An 8,062-nucleotide genomic window follows, 5' to 3' on the forward strand; every position below is an offset into this window, starting at 1 on the left:
CCCTCCGGAAATCTCATTTGCATTTGATTTCAGGAAGGAGTCTGGGATTGCTCACGGAGTAAAGCTGCCCAAACCCTGCGTGTTCGAACCAATCAGCGGCAGCTAGGGGCAAGATCATCCAATCACCTGCCTAGTAGCTTGAAAAAAATGAAACTCCGTCTGTCATCGATTCTGCGACCGGAGTCTCAGATGGAAGTAGGCTGTGAAACTAAATGTGTGTCGCAAGCTTCTTCCATTTGACGGAGTGAGGTTAGTCAGTCGCCCCGAGGTGGCAGACCGAAGTGGTCGGGCAGGGGTGTAAGCATCGACCATAGCCCGGAGGTAAGAAGGAGCTGTTCCTTTCACTGCCCTATAGGCTAGCACCAGGGTTTTAAACTGAATGCGAGCCGCTACGGGGAGCCAGTGTAGAGAACGGAGAAGGATAGTTGTGTGGGAGAACTTGGGGCGTTTGAACACCAGACGAGCCGCAGCTTTCTGAACAAGCTCCAGAGGTCTGATGGCAGATGCCGGAGCACCAGCAAGGAGGGAGTTGCAGTAGTCCAGGTGGGAGATGACAAGAGCCTGGATGAGCACCTGGGCTGCCTTCTCCGTGAGGAAGGGGCGAATCCTCCTGATGTTGTAGAGGAGGAATCTGCAGGATCGTGTCACCGATGCAATGTTTGCCGAGAACGACAGTAGATCGTCCAAGGTCACACCCAGATTTTTCGCAGTCCGAGTTGACGTCACCACAGCATTATCAATGGTGATGGCCATGTCTCGGTGCGGACAGCCCTTCCCCGGGAGGAACATCAGCTCGGTCTTGTCCAGGTTGAGCTTCAGGTGGTTCGTCGACATCCACTCCGAGATGTCAGCCAGACAAGCAGCAATGCATGACTCCACTTGTGTGTCAGAGGGGGGGAATGAGAGGATCAGCTGGGTGTCATCGGCATAGCAGTGGTAGGAAAAGCCATGGGAGTGAATGACAGCACCAAGAGATGTAGTGTAGAGAGAGAAAAGAAGAGGACCCAGAACCGAGCCATGGGGAACCCCAGTAGTGAGCCTGTGTGGTTCTGACACAGACCCTCTCAGCATCACCTGGTAGGAGCGACCTGTCAGGTAGGATGCAAACAGGGAGAGTGCAGAGCCTGAGACACCCATCCCCTCGGGGTGGAGAAGAGGATCTGATGGTTCACTGTGTCAAACGCTGCAGACAGGTCCAGGAGTATCAGGACGGAGGAGAGAGAGTTCGCTCTAGCGGCATGGAGCGACTCCGTCACTGCCAGGAGGGCAGTCTCTGTCGAGTGACCCACTTTGAACCCAGACTGGTTATAGTCCTTGGACATACCTGTGGGCTACACCAGGTACAAGTGACTTTCTTTTTTTTTCTCTCCCTCATGGAGCTACTTGCGGATTATACCAGGGTCAGTCCACCTTAGGTGGATTATGCGGTCGACACGCACTGACTTTTTGCATCTTAATCCCATGTATAACGCACTGACTTTTTTGTCTTTTTATTGTGCTCTTTTTTTTCTCTAAGCACCTTAATATCCATAAGTATATCATGCACAGTATACATACATTGCTCAGGCACCTTAGTCATTTCTTTTTATCTCAGGTACTATTGTAAATATGTAGATAACTTGTTTGGCCTTTTTGTTGTTCTCTTGTTTGATCTCCTTCCCACTTGGTAACTCTGAGAGTGTACACATGGAACCAAATGGACCCTTACAGGTCTGTAACTCTGAGAGTGTACACATGGAACCTTACAGGTCTGTAACTCTGATAGTGTACACATGGAACCTTACAGGTCTGTAACTCTGAGAGTGTACACATGGAACCAAATGCACCCTTACAGGTCTGTAACTCTGAGAGTGTACACATGGAACCTTACTGGTCTGTAACTCTGAGAGTGTACAAATGGAACCAAATAGACCCATAAGGGTCCATTTGGTTCTATTTGTACACTCTCAGAGTTATTGGGGTCCTTGAAATAAAAATAATTTTTTTTTTGAGAACCACTGTAATAGCATATACCATTAATGATAATTTAATCATCTGAACTGAAGATATAAAAAGACGATGACAGACAGACTTAAACATTACAAACCATGTTACTAACTCATTTATACACCATCACACGACAAAGTATAACTTTATTCTATAATCGTGACAGTCCTATTGAGTACTTCTTCCATCACTGTTTAATTCTAAAGTAACAAAAACCTTAGCCCTGAAACAACAAACAGTCATAGAACCACTTGTTCCTGGTTTGAGAATGTTTTACATTTACAACCCGTATATCTACATTAACGTTCACATTTCAAATATAAAGTGCTGACCCCACGGCCATGGATGTTACAAGTTAGAACGCCCGGGTCTAAGTACCCGTATCTTCAGTATTGTTCAATAAAAAGCATTTTAATCCGATCGGTGGACATTTTCTCAGCATTGTTTCCATGCTTTTAACTACGCGCCCCTATTGGTTGGGAGGTGTACTGCACTCTGATACATTATAACTCTATGAGAGAATGGCCGCTGACGTTTAGGTAGATGTACGGGTTGTAAATGTAAAACATTCTAAAACAAGGAACAAGTGATTCCATGACGCATTCTGAAATACGAGCGTCATGTGAACCATGGCTACACAAACCTAAACACCCAGGGTCCTAAACATAGACATGTTTCTAGAGGTTTAAACATGGAGCCTGTAGAGTCTGATATACAGTAATAATGACTATAAACTTAAACCTTTACTTATGACTGGGAGCAACAGTACAACCAGTCATCTACAAAAACATTTACTTTGATTCATTGTCTTATGATAACATTGTGTGTAGAATTATCCAGGGCTTTCAAGCGCGTGAAGTTTGCAGTTATTATTGTAATTATTATTATTTGTGTTAGTTTATGAACCAAAGTTATAAATGAAGAGGTAAACGCCAGCATATGTAGAATAATCCATTATTATGATGTAACGGTGGAGTGTGTATTGACATGTTACCTGTACATGTGGCCTTCTAGTAGAATTTATATATTTACTATCTTATTGTCAGAGGGATATTTAGTCATAATAGGTACACATATATACAGATTCTAAAGGCCACAGCTCTGACCTGTGGTGTTGGGGTCCACAGCGGGGGACTTTGCATGTGTCACATGAGAGTCACATGAGAGTGTTGATTGATTAGGTCAGATGAGGAGCTGGGGGACAGTCGCTACTGTTATAGAACAGTGCTAAAGCCTTTGTTTACACTTTAAAGACAATACACAAGTCACATGATTAATCAGCAGAAGGTTACACCCACATGGGTAGACCAAACCCATATAAACAGAGAGAAAGCACACTAAAAGGACAAAGTGGTCTAAGCAGGCATCACTAGTTACCAGGGTGTTATTGCTGCGTTCGTCATTTTCCATTGCGAGCTCCGAGGGATTGACGGTAAGAATTGAGAGTGTTTACACGACGATAAATGTATATATTTCTGATATGTTTTATAGTTCTGTGTGTACATTTCATGTCAGTAATTTTTCGTTGTGTTGTTGTTTGTGTTTCCTTTTCTATGTTTATAACTTACTGGTCTAAAACTGTTAGTGTTTGTTTGTATCGTGTGTTAGTATAATAAAACCATCAAAGACACGGTTCTGAGTTGTGTAACTCAAATACCCTTTACAACTATTGCATAGCAAGTGTGATTGGTAGATAATTGTTCAATTGATACTCATAATGCTATCGTTGTTTTGTCTTCTTGTATTCCTCTGGTGTAACAGCCTCAGAGAACATTCCAGATCAGGGAGCGGCAGGGAGCAGCAGAGAAAATGGCTTCCCGTTTCACTGTTCCGAAAGAGGAGCTGACCTGTCCCGTGTGTCATGACATCTTTAAACATCCTGTTGTGCCGTCCTGTGGCCACAGCTTCTGCAAAGACTGTCTGCAAGAATGGTGGACGGAAAGACCAACAAAGAAATGTCCTGTCTGTCAGAGAAGCTGTTCCAGGGATCATCTTCTTACAAATGTTGTTGTGAAGGACTTGTGTGAGAACCTTTTGGAGGAGGAAGGCCAGAGCTCCTTGTCGGTGAGCTCTGAGGTCCTCTGCACCGCACACGGTGAGAAGCTCAAGCTCTTCTGTCTGGACGACCAACAGCCGATGTGTCTCGTGTGTCGCAATTCAGAGGAACACGCCGGACACAAGTTCTTACCCGTGGACGAAGCGTCTGGACCTTGCAAACAGAAGGTCCAGGAATCACTGAAGCCTTTAAAGGAGAAACTGGAGGTCTTTGATAAAGTTAAAACAGATTACGACAAAATAGGAAATCACATCAAGGTTCAGGCCAGGAACACAGAGACGCAGATTAAGGAACAGTTTCAGAATCTTCGTCGGTTCCTACAGGAGGAAGAGGAGGCCAGGATCGCCGCTCTGCGGGAGGAAGAGGCTCAGAAGAGTCAGGAGATGAAGGAAAGGATTGAGGGTCTGATTAGAGAAATGGAATCCCAAGACGCCTGGGTGACTGTTCCTGGTCGTAAGCGGAGATATAAACAAAAGCACACGGGACACCAACCACTTCACGTTTCAAACAGATTTTCCCCACTCGCTGCGACACCCGTTGAGTTTAGCAGTGAGACGTCAGCTCCACTCTGTGACACGCCCCCTCCGCGTGTCACTGCGCTGATAGACGAGGCCAAACACCTGAAGAATCTGACCTTCAGAGTCTGGGACAAGATGAAGGACATTGTCTCCTACACTCCTGTCATCCTGGACCCCAACACCGCTCATCCATGGCTCATGGTGTCTGATGATCTGACCAGTGTGAGAGTTGTCACGAAGCAGCAGCTTCCTGACAACCCAGAGAGGTTTGACCTCAGTTGGTCTGTCCGGGGTTCTGAGGGCTTTAACTCAGGGTCTCACAGCTGGGATGTTGAGGTTGGAGACAATGTAAACTGGGAGGTTGGTGTGTGTGTGGAGTCTTACAACAGGAGGAGAAACTTTATAGCGTGCTATGAGGGTGAATACGGAACATTCTCTTCATCAGGTCCTGAAGAGGAGTGGACTGATCTCTCAGTGAAGCAGAAACCCCGGAGGATCAGAGTCCAGCTGGACTGGGACAGAGGACAGCTGTCCCTCTCTGATCCTGATTCTAACACACACTTACACACCTTCACACACACTTTCACTGACACACTGTTTCCATACATTTGTAATTATGAATGCGATGATATGTTCCTTTTTCCTTTTAACATGTCTCTGAAGATGTTACCAGGGAAGATCTGTGTCACTCTGGAAAACCATAGTTAGAACATGTAGCGTCCAATCAAAGCCTACAAATATATTGATCTGGTATTGAGTAGGAGATCTCCATGGTATTCAGAAGGGATTGGTTCATGGTTATTAATTAATTAATATTTTGAATGCATCATTCAGTTTGAATTACAGATCATGCTTTACCAACACAGCTATGGTAAATAATAATAATTCCTGATGACATACTTCATTTTGACATACTTCAAATGTGTACTTCATTTTGTAGCGCATAACTATAAATGATCAGTTTGTAATTCTATTGGTATAATGGTGACATGTTTGATATGATTATTACTGATAACATGTTTTATATTGTAGTGTTTGTCAGAATCAGAATCAGAATCAGTTTTATTGTCACATCACAGGTTTACAAGGTAAAAAAGTGGGTGAAATTCGTTTTTGTACATCATTCCCATCGCAACGTTAGTTCCATATAGAAAGAAGAGGGGGGGGGAGAAGCAGAGGGGTGGGGGGCAAGTGGGAAGGAGATCAAAAACAAGAGAACAACAGAAGGCCAGACAAGTTATCTACATATTTACAAAGTACCTGAGATAATAAAAACTAAGGTGCCTGAGCATAGCAGCAATGTATGTATACTGTGCATGATATATACTTATACTTTGCATGATATACTTATGGACGTTAAGGTGCTTAGAGAAAAAAAGAGCACAATAAAAAGACAAAACAAGTCAGTGCGTTATACATGGGATTAAGGTGCAAAAGGTCAATGCGTGTCCACCTAGGGTGGACTGACCCTAGTATAATCCGCAAGTAGCTCCATGAGGGAGTGCAACAAAAAGTACCTGGTACCTCATTTGTACCTGGTGTAGTCCACAGGTATGTCCGAGGGGGAGCTAAGTCCAAGTCATTTGTCCCTGGTATAATCCACAGGTGTGTTCAGGAAGAGCCAGAAAAAGTCTGCGACCAGCTGGACAGAAAAAAAAGTCTGCGACCAGCTGGACAGTGCCGCTTGTTGTCAGGCTGCTGAACAAGGCTTATGCCTCATTCAGCATTCTGACAACAGCCGGATTAAAACTGCACCAGTACCTGGTGGTGGAACTCTTGATACTGCTGTAGAGCCCCTTGCCCGGTCGCGGTCGTTGTAGGGGTTTGAACAGTTTGTGACTTGGGTGGTGCTTGTCCTTGATGATGCGCTTGGCTTTGACCACGCACCGCTTTTTGTACAGTTCCTGGAGCGCTGGGAGCTCGTCTCCCATTATCCGCTCTGCCGATCGCACTACTCGCTGTAGGCTGATCTTTTCTCGGGCAGTGCAGTTCCCGTACCAGGCCGTGACACAGCCTGTTAGGATGCCTTCAACAGAACTGTTGTAATACAGCCTGAGGATGCGATGTCCTACTCCGAGCTTCTTCAGGCGGCGGAGTCAGTACAGTCGCTGCTGAGCCTTTTTCCTCACGTGTGTGGTGTGCGTCTCCCATTTGAGGTCCTCCTCGATGTGTACTCCGAGGAACTTGAACTCGCTGACCCTTTCCACTACAGCACCGTCGATGAGGATGGGCGCATGGTCTCTCCGCGGCCTCCTGAAGTCCACGATCAGTTCTTTGGTCTTGTCGACGTTAACACCTTTACCGCCGGGCCCGTAGTTCTACGGGCCGTTAAATCCAACGGTTAAGCGCCGAGCCCGTAGTCCTACGGGCTGCGGTCTTTTCGCGCATGCGCGGTCCGGGTGCACTTTCGGAATTTTTTTGATCCACTTCCGTTTCCGGTTTGATGACAGGAAATAGAATTATTTGGGATCCGGTTTCGACGATCACGCCCGCTCCCATTCTACAGACGAAACTGAAACTCAATTCTCTTCCTGTAGTTTTTTCTCCTCGCATTTCACTGTTTAACGTAATCCGCTCTAACTACAGTCATGGAAGTCCGTTTGACATGCGGTCTTCACTGGGAGATACAGGGAGATCGCGCGGATGTAAACAGACCGTTCACGGCTCAATCTTAAGGATTTTAACAAGATCTATGGCGACATGAAAAAAACAAAAAAACAACAAAAACACCTTGGCAGGTGAGTACATTATTATGAGATTAACCTCTGGCGGTGGATGTGTTAAGAGCGAGGTTGTTCTCCCGGCACCAGAGTGCCAGTGAGTTGATCTCCTCTCTATAGTCAGACTCGTCGTTGTTGACGATTCGGCCTATCACTGTCGTGTCGTCCGCGTACTTTATGATGGTGTTGGAGACGTGTGTGGCTATGCAGTCGTACGTGTACAGGGAGTAGAGGAGAGGGCTCAGCACGCATCCCTGGGGTGCTCCGGTGTTGAGGGTCAGGGGGTCGGATGTGATGCTGCCCATTCTCACCACCTGATGTCGTTTGGACAAGAAGTCCTGTATCCAGTCGCACATGCTTGGGTGTAGCCCTAGGTCTCTGAGCTTTTTGTCAAGTATTGCTGGGACAATGGTGTTGAATGCTGAGCTGTAGTCCACGAACAGCATACGTACATATTTGTCCTTCAGCAGCTTGTTGTCCATGTGCGAGAGGACGGTGGGAGAGCCATGGCAATAGCGTCGTCGGTGGATCTGTTTTTGCGGTATGCATACTGCCACGGATCCAGCTAGGCAGGTAGCGTGGAGCTGATGTATTCCCTCACCAGTTTCTCGAAGCACTTGCTGACGATCGGGGTGAGAGCGACAGGTCTCCAGTCGTTCAGGCATGTCACTTTGGCCTTTTTGGGAATGGGCACAATGGTTGACATTTTGAACCTTGCAGGGACCACAGCCTGGGAGAGGGAGAGGTTAAAGATGTCAGCGAAGACACCCGCCAGCTGGTCT

The sequence above is a fragment of the Gymnoscopelus braueri genome (assembly GCF_963280865.1).
Source record: "Gymnoscopelus braueri genome assembly, chromosome: 9".
Lineage (NCBI taxonomy): Eukaryota > Metazoa > Chordata > Actinopteri > Myctophiformes > Myctophidae > Gymnoscopelus > Gymnoscopelus braueri.